We start from the raw sequence: 15,305 nt of genomic DNA, 5'->3' as shown, positions 1-15,305 counted from the left end.
GTCATTTTCTACTTTGAAGACTCTTAGGTTGCTTAATGGACAGCTTCCTGTTACACTAACCACAAAAGGTGGAATGTCAGATTGGTCGTGTGTCCTTTGTAGCCTTTCGGATTATTTTTGACTTTTTGACCCATAATGTTGTATTTCCTTCTGTTGTATATGAAGAATCGCTGCTATTGAAAGAAAGGCATTTTAGACATTTAGTAATAATAGGTGCTGGAAGCTTGTCCTCGGTGACTTGTAGAAGTAATACACTTCTAATTAGAAACGTCTGTTTTGGCTGCCTTGTTTCAATAGAACAGGCCCTTTTGGTATTCTGTTTATATTACAGGCAAGCAGCCACCCATATCGTAAATAAAGTATTTATATAGCTAGTTGTATATTTGAGCTTTATTTTAGAAACTGCGGATCCCTCCAGAGTTGCTTGTGGACTCCCAAGGGGTTTGTGGACTACAGTCTAAAAGTTCCGATTTATTCCAACTGAATACTGGAGCTTTGTATGGTTTACAGATTCCTCCAGAGCTGCTTGGAGACTCCTCAAGAGGGTTGTGGACTGCAGTCTACAAATTCCAATTTCTACCAACAGAATTCTTAAGCTACGTATGGTTTGCGGGTCCCTCCAGAGCTGTTTGGAGACTCCTCAAGGGGCTTATTTATTACAATCTACAAATTCCAATTTATGCCAACTAAATGCTTAAGCTATGTATGGTTTGCGGATCCCTCCAGAGCTGCTTGGGTACACTTCAATGGGTTTGCGGACTACAGTCTACAAACTCCAATTTCTACCAACTGAATACTTAAGCAATGTATGGTTTGCGGATTCCTCCAGAGCTGCTTGAGGACTCCTCAATGGGTTCGCCGACTGCAGTCTACAAATTCCAATTCTTACATACTGAATGTTTGAGCTTTGTATGATTTGCGGATCCTTTCAGAGCTGCTAGGGGATTCCCAAGGGGTTTGAAGACTATAGTCTCTAGATTCCAATTTATTCTAACTCAATATTTGAACTTTGTATGGTTTGCAGATTCCTCCAGAACTGTTTGCCTCAAGGAGTTTGCGGACTACATTCTCCAAATCCAAATTTCTACCAACTGAATGTTTAAGCTATATATGGTTTGTGAATCCTTCCAGAGTTTCTTGTGGACTACTCATGGTGTTTGTGGAATACAGTTTCCAACTTCCAAGTTTGTTCCAACTTAATCAGGACATCAAATACAAGCTAATAATGCACATATTACTGGAAATGATGGGAGAGTACGAAATTATTAGATTGTCTATTTAACGGAAAAGGAAATAAAAAAAGACTGAAATAAATAAGTTTTGGTTATAGAATAAGTAAAATCACCAAAAATCAGAAATGTAAATTTTGGGGACAAATATACCTACCACTGTATGGCATTATCATCTCTTGAATTGAGAGGCTATATATATGGGAGTCTATAGCTTTTCCTTGGTTATAAGCTAACTGGCAATTTCAAAATTTTCTCTGGGTAACCTTTTGGCCATATTGCAGTCAAAAGTGGCACGAATTAATGCTTGAAGGCTATACACGTAATTCGATAGTTCGATAGAAATTTTGTTAGTTCTAAACCGATTTGCTTTCAAAAATTTTCACTCTATAATATTTTTGGCCTGGTCAGAAACATGTCTAAGAACTAAAAATATTTCACCGTGGCTTTTACAAAGCTTGAAATCGATTGACTCGCTGACTTTTCGCTCGACAGTGTTTTGGCTCTATTTGGGTAAGAATTGTTATTCTGTGGCTTAAATTTGACCAAAAAAGCCACTTTATTGGGGTGTGATTTTGCTTGCTAATTTTCCTGTAGAAGAGTCCTCTTTCGGTTTCATACAGCCTTTTGTTCGATACAAATCAGACCTGAGAAAAAACACCAATTAAACACACATCTATGACTGCGTTATTGTGAGTCAACGCACATATGTTGACTAGGTACTGAGCGAAGTGTCCCCAATGCATTATTTTTTTTTCTTAGCCACTTCGTATAGAAAAGATACATTCCCTATTATGTAATAACTAAAGAAATCCTGAAGAAAAACGTCTTGAGAAAAATGTCTTTTTAAAAATGTCTTGAAACTTCTTGAAGAAAAAGGCCTTAAAAACTTCTTGAAACGTCTTGAAGAAAACTGTCTGAAAAACGTCTTGAAGTATCTTGGAACCTCTTGAAAAGCATATTGACGGCGAAATTGGTTGCTAGCCCCCTCTCCCGTTGGACTTGGATGCTAAGGCCCCGGTTGAATTGAATTCTAGGGGCCCCTGACGGAATAACTTACAAGGGCTGCTGTTGCAATTGGATGCTATGGCTTCCAGTGAAATAGGATGTTAGGGCCCTGGTGATTAGGTCAGGCTAGGGGCCCGGTGAAATTGGATGCTAGGGCCCCTATAGAATTGACTGCTAGGACACCGCTGGAATTGTTTTCCAGGGCCCCAGTTGGAATTGGCTGCTAGTCCCCTTTGGAATTGGCTGTTAGCCCCCCTTAAATTGGTTGCTAGGGCCCCTAGTTGAATTGTTTGCTACCCCCCCCCCTAGGTGGAAAAGATTGCTAGGTTAGGTTAGGGGCCCCCTGGCAGAAAAGTCTACTAGGGGCCCGGTGGAATTGCTTGCAAGGGTCTGGTGTCTCGAAGGTTCACCACTAGCGAGCTCTGAAGTTTTTTTCCTGGCCGTCTCTGGTTTTTTGAACAATCAAAGAAAATGCACTCTCTATTACGTAGCAAACATCTGTAACTTTTGGCAAACATTCCCTGTTACGTAACAAGCACCTGTGTCTTGAAGAAAATGACACCTGCGTCTTTAGGGAATCGCCTTTAAACTAATTCGTGATCTTAAATCATTAAGCAAGAAAAGAGTAGTGGCTATGGGCCATTTTAAAAGCAGAGGGGCATCGGGCGGGCTCAAACGATCGAAAGTTGAAAGCACTAGTGCGCTTCTTAAGGGCTGGGTGCAATAACCATTCTGTTTTAGGATAATCGGAAGGTATGATATATATGACTCCGGGGTTGTCTTGATCGTTGCAGCCCCAGGGGCAATGATCCTAAATTATGTAAATTACTTAAGGTTTACATATAGGTTTAGTAGAAAAGACAGACACGTTTGGTCTGGACGGTTCGACGGCTTGGAACTTATATACATCATTTATTAGGCTAAGGATTCACTACTGAAACGTCTCAACATCGATTTAAAGTTTTCAAGGAGCTTTAAGGGGAGGGCAATAAGACTTAAATGTTGTTTAGGAGAGAAAGAAGAGGAGAGCCTAAAGAAAAGTTTGTCTCTGATCTGCGTGAATGATTTTGGCTAATATCGTGTGGAACTTCTTTTTCCCATTGAAGCCCCGAGGTAACAAATGGTAAAACGTTGCATGTTCCCGGTTTATCTATGCGGTGTATCTAGAATATCCCTGGGAACACAGTCCTTAGGAGATCTATTTGAAACTTGCAGTGTGTGTTTAGGGGGCCAAGAGGATTTCAAGTCCTGTATCAGGGGAAGATATGAGGTGGGACCTACAATATTTTTGGTTTCTGATCAGCATAAATATTTTTACGGTTTAAGCCCCGGTGGGACTTGGTAGTTTTCCCAATTTAGAAGACACTAGTGCACGCAAATTAAAAACCAACTTGTCATATCTTTAATGCAAATGTGTGAAAAGCTTTGTATATCTAAGCTAATGTGATATTTTTTTCTGTATTTTTATTTTTACCCCACACAGTCTTGCATTTTAGTGTTTCTAAAGGGTAAAAAAATGATGATTTTTTGTTATTATAGAATGTTTGCGATCACATATATAATGTGTCTAGTGCCTTATTAGAGGCTGTTTACGGAGACGAATAAGAAAAAAAAAGAATTAAAAAACTATGATTAATAGTACTTCGTGCTTTGTTTTGTCTTTTCTTTTCCTTTTTTCTGTTTTTATTTGTAATCCACAGTTAGTAGGTAGTCCTGAGACCATGGGAAACCTCAGAGTACAGCCTACTAGGCGTGTAGACTGGACCAAAAGAGGTCTCCTTGGCCCAATAAATGAAATAAAATTGTCTAAGAAAAAAACAACAGATACATCAATTCGGACTTTTTTTCTTTTTTCCTTTTTTTATTTGCTTGAAACTTAAAACGACATGTAGACAAGGGCAACAGATCGTCATTAAAAAAAAAAATTACAAAATGGCTTATACCAACTCGGTAGGGCTGAAATAGGACTAAATATGGTTGGCCGATATGACAAATACACCCACAAGGCTTACATCAATAGAAAATAGACCTTTTGTTTTATCTACTTATATATTTGTATTCCAAAATTAGAATATACTCAATAAATTTAGATGAGTTCCTGAAAGGTTAGTCTTGCCCAGGTACATTTAAAGCCGCAAGGATGTTCACCTGCTCAAACAATAAGTTCAAGGTAGTGTTTACACTCAAGTTTACAAGAGATTTCATGCCTGCTTCCAATTGTTAAACGGCTGAACTTAGCCCAACATCTGAACAAACACAAACATTGAAGCTTTTCCCACCGTTTGTGTAGGGCCTATCAATCTAAATAGCTCGTCAGAAGGAGCCGAAATGAAAGACGATATCGAACGTGATAAGGAAGCCAGCCCACGCTTGTCATATTTGAATGGGTCTTAAATTTTCTTGTTTCAACAGTTTAGATAACAGCCATAACCAGACACAGTGGGTGCCAACAAAGATTGGTCCCACCATTAGATGATACCCATTCATTTCTGCGAAAATCTTGTACAAACTTTTTTTTCATTTCCTTTTGACATGGCTCAACAGACGTATGAATGCTATTAATTTTTTTTTCTCACAAATAGTACTTAACTGAGTATAGTAAATAATTAGTTGAAATTTCTGTGATACGCTGAGATTATTGAGAGTACCTCACTCCTTGCACTAAAATGTTTATGAATTTGTAAAAAGCTCAATATTCTAACTAAACGGTTCTTTTGTGTCAGGAGTCATTTTTAAACAATTGGAACAAAAAGTCAAACATTAGCGTAAAGAGTGAGGTACTGAGAAGGGGGCAACCACCTCATTTACGTTATAATTTCTGTTCGTTTTATTTTTTAATGTTATTCCTTGCTTTCAGTTGAAAAAAACTTTTTTTTTTTTATTTGATAACAAACTCAAACAGAAAACATACAATGTCTTTGGCTCATTATCACATAAAAATCATAGTTAAAAAGCTGCTTAAGATAATATTTAACGCTAAGATTGGCTGAAAAATAACACAAATAAATTACTGTTTATATGCGCCATTATTTAATAAAATTCCAACTTTAGCGTAAAGAGCGAGGTATTGACGAGGGGAAGAAACTCCCTCGTAGACGTTATATGAGGGGGTTCACCCCCTGTCAATACGTTGCTCTGTACGCTAAAATTTGAATTTTGTTCCAATTCTTTAAGAAGGCCCCCTGAATCCCAAAAGCCATTTAATTATAATAAATAGCTCTTTTGAAATTACTAAAAATACTTTAGCATAAAGAGCAAGATATTGACGAGGGAGTGAGCCCCCTAATATACGTAATAATTTCTGTTCGTTTTAAGTTTTAGTGTTGGCTCCTTACTTTCTATTGAAAAAAAAACTTGTTTTTTTATTTAATAGTTAAAAGAAACCACACTTCTTGTAACTTTACATATTGAACAGTTTCACGGATGCTCATTAACCGCAGTAAATAGTACATATTGTTAATTCAGGTAAAAACAAAACAATGTGGACACAGAGTTGGAAGATTACTTCATATACACAAATCTTATTTAAGAAGTTCTTTAATTATGCGACTGAGCTTACAACTGTTTAGAATAATGGTAAAGGATCGGCAAACATGATATGAGAGCAGACAAATTTATTACCCATGCGATATAGTTGCATGTGTTCCTCCGCAACTTTGAGCCATGATCACTGTTGCTGCAGCATCAACGGAGTTTTGGCACCTGAGATTAGTTTTCATTCGGGTACAGTGTAGGGCGTTTCTAAAATAAAAAGGAAAAAATAAAGAATAAGAAAGCAGGGTCTCGGAAATACTATAAATTGATAAATGAGCGCGTAACTAGACATAAAAACTGAAGCGAATATGATATACGCATGTGATGTCATTTAACATGAAATTTAATAAGTAAAACATTGAAATCATCCTAGTTATTTAAAATGCGCAAATACAAAATAACTTTCCTTGAAAATAAAAAGGAACTAGCGACTATAAGCTCTTGAATCATGCTTGGGAGAATCCAAAATTTAGGGAGTGTCTTACGTTTGAAAAAAAAAACAGTAACAGGTGGAAGACACAAAAATGTAGAAGATCACAGCGAAAATATTAAAATCTGAAGAGAGCATAACCTCCCCCCCCTCTGCCGTCCCTATATGTACGTGTAGGTCTTAGGTGTACTGAAAATACCGTTAGAATCATTCTCCTAGTTGAGTCAAGCCGTGCTGATCTTCATTTGTCTTATTGAAAAGTAATAAACTCTGAACATTGTTTGTTCAGGTCGTAAGTTACATTCACTGCAAGTGATAGATTCTTTAACAATGGTTTCAGCTAAAAGAATTGAGTCTTTCGATTTTGCGACAATGTATACTAATTTATCACTTAATTTAGTGTTAGATAATTTAAAAACTGTTATCAAGAAATCTTTCCTCTTATCTAGTAAAAGGTTCTTAAAAATAGACATTTATAATTAAAAAGCTATATGGACAAATTGCTTTAATACTACAGTCAACTTGAGATGTTACAGCTTGGATATGATTTTTGAGTTATTAGAATTTGTTTTATACAATACTTATATAAGATTTGATGGTGATTTGTACAAGCAAATCGTGGGAATTCCCACGGGGAGGGGAATGCCTGCCCATTTATAGCTGACTTGTTTTTAAGTCAACTAGAATATAAATATATGATGGATAAGAATAATCCAAATAATTTAAAACATGTTTTGTCAAATAATAAAAGATATTTAGATGATATTTCGGTCTTAAATTGTAAGGATTTCATTGATATTTCTAAAAATATATATCCATCAGAGCTTACTCTTGAACCTAGTCATGGCGCTGGTCATGAAGATCATTTCTTAGATTGAAAAATTAATATTGTGATAATAATAGATTAAGCTTTAAAATCTATATATATAAAAATAAGTTGTCTGTCTGTGGATCTGTGGATCAGGTGACGTCATGTTTCTGTGTCGGCTGACGTCATGAAATTAGGAATATAAATGACGACCGGGACACAGGGACACAACTACAACGGGGACGCCGGGGGCACAGGCGGGATATATAAATGACGACCGGGACACAGGGATTGTTCGAATAGAAATTACAGACCGGGACACCGGGACACAAATGACGACCGGGACACCGGGACACAGGGAATATAAATGACGACCGGGACACTCAAAGAGAAATTACAAACTGGGACACCGGGACACAAATGACGACCGGGACACAGGGAATATAAATGACGACCGGGACACAGGGACACATCATTAGAATAATGAGGTATAGATCTGAATACGGATTGTTTTTCCCATGGACAATTATATGTTGCATGTTCAAGAGTCAGTAAACCTGACAATCTATTTATATGCACAGACAATGGGACAGCGAAGAATGTTGTATATTCGCATGTTTTACGTAGTTAAAAACATATATTTATATCTATCTCTATTCACAGGTGGGACACAGGGACACAACTACAATGGCGCGTAACTAATATGGCGCGTAACGACTTACGTGCGCGGGGGGGCTTGGGGGGGCGCGAAGCTCCCCACCAACTAGGTGTTGGAGTGGCGCGAAGCGCCACCCCAACAGCTAGTGTATAATAAAACGGATGATTTTGATTTTGAAGTGATTAGTTTCCCATTCCCTGAAAGTAATATACCCTCAAATATCACATATTCGGCGTTTTTCTCACAGTTACTTCGTTATGCAAGGATTTGTAGTAATTATATTGATTTTAAAAATAGATGTAAAATCTTAAGCCAAAAATTGATATCAAGAGGTTTTTCTGCAAATAAATTAACTTGGCAATTTAAAAAATTTAGTTTTCATTATAACGAACTTTTAAATAAATATCAAAATAATTAACTGGAAATACTTAAAGAAATTCTCAACTACTTTCGGAGGTTCGAGAAATGATGATACAGCGCCATTTATTTTGAATTGTGTTTCTAATAGAGCGGATTTTTTTTTAAAAATAGCCACAAGGTAAAGATGAATTCTATAATTGTTTTGTTCATTCAGGTTTTTTGCAATGTGTTAATATTTGTGATTTGGTAAAATTTATCATATTTAGTTTACCTATTGTTGCTAAAAAGAGGGATATATTAACAGGATAAGCTTATTTTTGTGTTACTTGGTTGTTTTACATTTGCTGGTTTTTTTTTCATAGGCATGTATTTTGGGGGTGATACCTGACACGGGGATGCCATGGATATTCTGTGGTAGCCACAACACTTGACTGGGTAGAGAATTTAATGTGGCGAAACCCTATAGGCAAGTGTAGTCTCCTGATGAGCCCTTGTGTTGGGTTGTTGCCTCTGAATTATTTGTCTTTATTGTTTCTATTGTTTGGTAAATGACGACTTATACTTATTGACGACATGACTGCCTGTCCATGGGTTATTCCTTATGGTTGATTGTGTATGGCTATGCTGTTTGACCTATGTGATTGTATGGATGAGTAGGGTTAAGGCCTTATTCAAGTGCTGGTCTATAATCACTAATTTAGGAAAACAGTCTTCCTTTTCTCCTTCTGTCTCTCTTTTTTTTCTTTTTTTTTTCTTTTTTTTATGTGTTTGTGCTGTTGCATTAGTGATTTCTCTTTTCATAATTTAAATAATATCAGGGTCGTTTATAGCTTCTATAGCGTAAATTAGACGTCTTTGGCCAATATAATCTTTTCCTTGTGATATGTTGAAATTTGCAACATTATCCATCAAAGAGATTTGTGTTGGGATTTCTAAATTAGAACAAACGAAAAAGGACTTTCCGTTGCTTATTGGCTAAATTACCAAATTAAGTATGGCTGATGGAAATGATGATTCTAAAATATCTCCTTTTTTGCATTATGGGGTTACTGGAGAGCATTGATTTGTTGGGATCTAGACCCCAAAATCCATCTTTCGCCGCTAAATTGGTAATTTGGAAATGACCCATAATTAGCTTTGCATTGAACACAGAAAGAATGCCAACATCTGTTACATTTCGGGTAGCCAGTAGTTCGAGATGATCAGGAATCAGAGACGCTATAACTGTCTGATTCAGTAAACCTGATGCGCATCATAGATATGAGACCCTATCAATTTAAAGTCGACAGCTCAAGATTGATATAACAGATGTCGCTCAAGAAATTTCCCATCTGACTATTGGTGGAAATCGGTATCCTTTTTCAAGTCACTTTTTAGTGATAGTTTGTTGACACGAAGCTGAAACGGTGCACAGTGCTTTGAATCTGGACTAAAGCCCATTCTTTTTTTCCTATAGCTTCTTAGAATTGGCCTTACACATCATAAAGATAATTCAGTACATTAATATTTAAGTATTTAAATATAATTTTTTTAAAATCAGTTATAATAAAGACAATAAAATATGTAAATAAGTTTCGTTAGTACACGGAGCAACAAAAATTTTACCCACATTCGAAACGTTGTCCACTGCTAAACGGAAAATGGTTGCAACAAAAACCTTGATAATTAAGATTGTGCTATCGGATAAAAGAATAGAGCTTAGTAGCATCAACTCCCAAGACGTAGGGAGAGGGGCAAAATATGTTTTTTTTTCTAATATATGTGAAAGGGGTAATTTTGTTGTTTTTTCAAGTCCCTTCAATGAATTTTGGCTACTTGTCTATTATATAAAACACGCTTGAAAAGTGAAGTTTGGTGGCAATAAAATATGATGAAAATATAATACTTTATTAGTGAAATTATGAAGGTCATTTGTGAATTATTAAATTGGGAGCTTCGGCATCAGCTGACCGTCTCAAAGACAGAAAAGTTCATTACTAACGCGATTCTTGAGGACACCGGTTAGTTTGCTTTGACTAGTGAAAGAATATTAGTGTGTCACCATCGAGGTTCAAATTAATGTAAAGTGTGCGTGTTTTCTGTGCAACATAAAAACTGTGGGAAAATTGGAATAATTGGTCATATAGTGGAAATAGATGAATCCTTGTTTGCAAAAAAGAAAATAATGCAGGAAGAATCTTACCGCAACAGTGGGTATTTGGCGGAGTGTGCTGGGAAGCCGGTGAAATTTTTTTAGTGGAGGTCCCCAACCGAGGAGCAGAAAATTTACTCGAACCAATTAAGCCTCACATAGAACCAGGATTAAGAATCATTTCAAATTGTTGGAAGGGCTATAACACAACTGAGCTGGAACAAGCATGTTTCACTCATTTGAAAGTGAACCACAAAAATAATTTTGTCGGCCCAGAAACTGGCACCGCTACCCAAAAAGTAGAGAGAATGTGGGACTCTGCAAAATGGAGGAACAAACGGCACCGAGGTACATCCCGCCATCATTTACATTCATACTTAGTAGAGTACATGTGGCGGGTGGCAGTAAAGGCAGAAGGCTTAGTTCATTTTAATATGATTCTTGAGAATATTTCTGCGTTCTGGAAGCATATTCCCAAGCTTTTTCAAGAAAGACAATTTCGACGAAATTGCCCAAGTGAAGGGTGAGGGGCAAAAAAATTCTAGGGTTCACGACAGCTCGAAATGATAAATTTTTGATGCGAACAAAACGTGCAAATTTAAACTTTCCAAATGCTGCTTGTTGATGTGTGCTTCCGAGCAAATTTTTTTTTATGGCATTTAATATTAACCAAGTGACATATAACGATCGCAAATTCTGTCGGTCTGTCTTTCTGCTCCGGTTTTGCTACTTTAGGTACTTCCTGGTAAGCTAGGACGATGAAATTTGGCAGGCGTATCAGGGGCTAGACCAGATTAAATTAGAAATAGCCTTTTCTCAGATTTGACCATCTGGGGGGGGGAGTAGTTGGCCGGTTAATTCGGAAAAAATAGAAAAAATGAAATATTTTTAACTTACGAACGGGTGATGTGATCTTAATGAAATTTGATGTTTGGAAGGATATCGTGTCTCAAAGCTCTTATTTTAAATCCCAACCAGATCTGGTGACTTTGGGGGAGTTGGAGGGGGGCCAAAAATCTTGGAAAACGCTTAGAGAAGAGGGATCGGGATGAAACTTGGTGGGAAAAATAAGCACAAGTCCTGAATGCGTAATTGAAATAAACGGAACGGATCTGATCTGTTTGGGGGAGTTTGGTCGAGGGTTAATTCGGCAAAATTAGACAAAATGAGGCATTTTCAACTTACGAAGGAGTGATCGGATCTTAATGAAATTTGACATTTGGAAGGATATCGTGTCTCAAAACTCTTATTTTAAATCCCAACTGGATCCGATGACATTAGGGGGAACTGAGGAGGGAACCTAAAATCTTGGAAAACGCTTAGAGCGGAGGGATCGGGATGAAACTTGATGGAAAAAATAAGCACAAGTCCTAGATACGTGATTGACATAACCGGAACGTATCCGCTCTCTTTGGGGGAGTTGGGGGAGGGTTAATTCTGAAAAATTAGGTATTTTTAACTTACGAAGGAGTGATCGGATCTTGATGAAATTTGATGTTCTTGACCTGATCCGATGACATTGGGGGGAGTTGTGGGGACCTAAAATCTTGGAAAACGCTTAGAGTGGAGGGATCGGGATGAAACTTGGTGGTAAAAAATAATCATAGGTTCTAGATACGTGATTGACATAACTGGAACGGATCCACTCTCTTCGGAGGAGTAGGGGGAGGGGGGTTAATTCTGAAAAAATAAAAAATGAGGTATTTCTAACTTATGACGGAGTGATTGGATTTTTAATGAAATTTGATGTTTGGAAGGATATTTTGTCTCAGAGCTCTTATTTTAAATCCTGACCGGATCCGGTGACATTGGGGGGAGCTGGGGGACCTAAGATCTTGGAAAACGCTTAGAGTGGAGGGGTCGGGATGAAACTTGATGGGAAAAATAATCATAAGTCCTAAATACGTGATTGACATAACTGAAATTGATCTGCTCTCTTTGGGAGAGTTGGGGGGAGTTAATTCTGAAAAGTTAGAAAAAATAGGTATTTTTAACTTACGAAGGAGTGACCGGATCTTAATTAAATTTGATGTTTGAAAGGATATTATGTCTCAGAGCTTTTATTTTAAATCCCAACCGGATCTGGTGAAGGGGAAGTTGGGGGGCGGAACCTAAAATCTCGGAAAACGCTTAGAGTGGAGGGATCAGGATGAAACTTGGTGGGAAAAATAAGCACAAGTCCTAGATACGGGATTGACATAACCGGAACGGATCTGCTGTCTTTGGGTGATTTGGGGAATGGTTAATTAAAAAAAATGGAAAAAATGAGGTATTTTTAACTTACGAAAGAGTGATCTTATCTTAATGAAATTTCATGTTTAAAAAGACCTCAAAACTCAGATCTCTTATTTTAAATCCCGACTGGATCCAGTGTCATTAGGGTGGGGGGGCGGAAATCTTGGAAACCGCTTAAAGCGGAGAGATCAGGATGAAACTTGGTGGAAAGAATAAACACAAATCCAAGATAGGTGCCTGACATAACCGGATCAGATCCGCTCTCTTTAGTGGATTTGGGTGGGGGGGGGGGGTAATCCGGAAAAATTAGAAAAAATTAGCTGCGACTACTCTTGTTAACTCCGTGAAAGATGCAAAACTAAAATTGCCCTTGTCCTTTGTCATTGTACGCCACATTCCTGATGATGCCACGGACACGGATCTGTACGGTATGATTGAGAATTGTTTGAAAGCTGAAAAGATACAAAACACTCGTTCGTATGAGTTGTTTTTTTAAAGTGAGGCTGATCTACTGAAAGCTCTCGAAAATCCTTTGACCTACGACTATGAGAAGTTGAGGAGTAGAGATTTTTACCAATGCGATGTTATAATTGTCAACAGTAAGGGCATGCAGCTCAAACTTGTAAAAACATTATTCGATGTCCTCGCTGAGCAGATGATCACAAGAACTCAAGAGAGATCCCTTGCTCTAACGGTGTAAAATGTGTATTGTATGGTTCTGATGACCATCCCTGGTATAGTATAAAATGTCCAGTAGCAAGGAATCTAATGGGAAATAAATGGTAACCCTCAGCTAAAGGCCTGCATATATATATGTATATTGACTAAATTAGTCAATATAATGTGAAACTTAAAAAGAAATATTCACGTAGAATTGACCGGTTGTTTGGCATACATCTTGTGCATGGACATTTATATCTCTTTCACCATCTGGGAATACTGTTCGTGGGTTAGTTCCTGATGTTTTTCGTGCTGCAGTTGTGACCCCTGTGCCTAAGAATGGAAAAGATAAAAATAAGTGCTGTTCGTACCAACCTATGACTGTTTCATCAGTGTTATTTAAATTATTAGAACTGTTAGTTATTGATGAGATTACCCGAGTCTATGCCAGAGAATCAGTTTGGCTTTAAAAAAAAGCTTCAGCCGTGACCATATCCACCGAGTTGTTTCAAATGTTCTGTTAGACGTAGAAGAAAATTAGGATATTTTTATTATTGCTGGTCACGATGTATCACGGGCGTTCAATTCGGGGATACATTCTTAGTTACTGCTTAGTGCCAGCCACCGTGGGCTTCAAAGCTCAATCCTACGTGTCTACAAACATATGTATAGAAAACTTTATGTTTTTGTCAAAGTAACTACTCAAAAACATTTTGTTGTTTCAAAAGCTTTAATTCGCATTTGTAAAGGTAATAGGTAGGGTGGTGTATCTTCCCCTCCATTTTATAATAACAGTGTGCTAGAGGTCCAGAAGAAAGTTCAGACAGCATTTATTTTTCGAGGCCTTGATTTGCTACTATTAAAATATGTGGACGACGTCCTGAACCTTTGTCGGACCATTTCTAGTATTGAGGAATATTTTGAGATTTTATGCTCCGAACATAAGAAAATAGGGCTTGAGTTTAATGCTGAAATTAGTGAAGTTGTGTCGATTGGTATGTCACGCAATCAGCCCATCCCCGAAATGGTTTGCCTTGATGGTCATCCTGTTAAGCTGTCGCCAAGCATAAATTACCTAGGATTTTACCCGTTGTAAGTGACTTAAAGGATACTAGAGCACTTTTATTAGAATTTTTAGGTGCAAAGCTAAAGGCCTGCTTGTTCCTTGCAAAGCAGGCTATAAAAGAAGAGTGATTTCCAAAATTTTTAACGCGTTTTCTTTGTCGCATTTGTTAGCTTTGTCACCTTTTTGGAATATTTTAGTACATCAGATAAAGGAGCTTGTTGGTCAATTTTTTTTCGGTACGCTAAGTTTCTACTGGGTGTACCTCTGTGGGCCAAAAATTGACGCATGGTTTTTGTATAAGGAGCTGTCGATCCGTTTGCATTTCTCGCGGAGCGTAGGTTACACTTCGAAAAGAATTTGGATGTTTCAACGAGTTTATTTAGTGCCTTTTTATGAGAGTACTTCCAATTGAAGTTGTTTTTTGTTTCCTTCTTTTTCCCCCTTGTATGCTCCATTTTGACACCATTGTGTGTTTATTGGGTTAAAAAAGTTTCATTCATTCATTCACATTTGGATTTGAATTTTCAAATACTGTGTTGTATGACCTTACTCGGCTTATAATTAATCAATCTATATCTTTGGAATTAGCGCAAATAAATATCTAATCTAAAAATGGGACAAATTCAGGAAGATTTAAAATGGATAGTTTCTGTAAGGGGGAATTCTATTCCTCGTAGAGAACGAAGGAAATATCTAGAGAAGGCTAGATTTAGGGATGGTCTTTACAGTTGCCCGATATGTCGAGAGACGGATGAGTCTTTGTATCATTGTTTAGGGGAATGCAAGGAATTTAAGGAACTGCTGGTGGAAATTTTTGGTAGGGATATTTTGGAAAAATTGAATTTTGGAAATTTTTAAAAGTAGGTATTATTTAAATATAAACATATTGGAAGACTCGTATGGGTAGGCATGAAGCATCGTGAAACATTTTCTTGAATAGTCAGTTCTAGTGTTTTGCCAGTTTGTGTTTTGGTGTTGTGTTTTTGGCTTATTTGTTGTGTTACTCCATGGCCCAATAGAGTTTTCTTGTGAATAAACCTATATATCTATCTAAATAATTTGACTACTGATATTTCTCTATATTTGTAGGAGTATGCAAAACTGGTGCTTTTGCATAATTAAGACGTGTGTAACTCTGTCTGCACCAACAAGTGTGACTATGGTGGCACTTTAGCACGAGTCCAAC

At 37.3% G+C, this 15,305-nt stretch overlaps 1 long non-coding RNA gene across 1 annotated transcript; it reads right to left on the bottom strand.

Annotated features, from left to right (window-relative positions):
- Window positions 1-1,288: 1,288 nt before the first annotated feature.
- LOC136029820 (uncharacterized) lies at window positions 1,289-13,842 on the bottom strand. Its single transcript, XR_010618119.1, has 3 exons — window positions 13,262-13,842; window positions 5,859-5,978; window positions 1,289-1,876 (listed from the first exon to the last, which is right to left on the bottom strand). It is a non-coding gene; the product is annotated as an uncharacterized LOC136029820 (long non-coding RNA).
- Window positions 13,843-15,305: the final 1,463 nt, after the last annotated feature.

Source organism: Artemia franciscana, chromosome 8 (genome assembly GCF_032884065.1).
Source record: "Artemia franciscana chromosome 8, ASM3288406v1, whole genome shotgun sequence".
NCBI lineage: Eukaryota > Metazoa > Arthropoda > Branchiopoda > Anostraca > Artemiidae > Artemia > Artemia franciscana.
The sequence above is the reverse complement of the archived record's forward strand: the minus strand, read 5'-3'. Positions and strand labels throughout refer to the sequence as shown.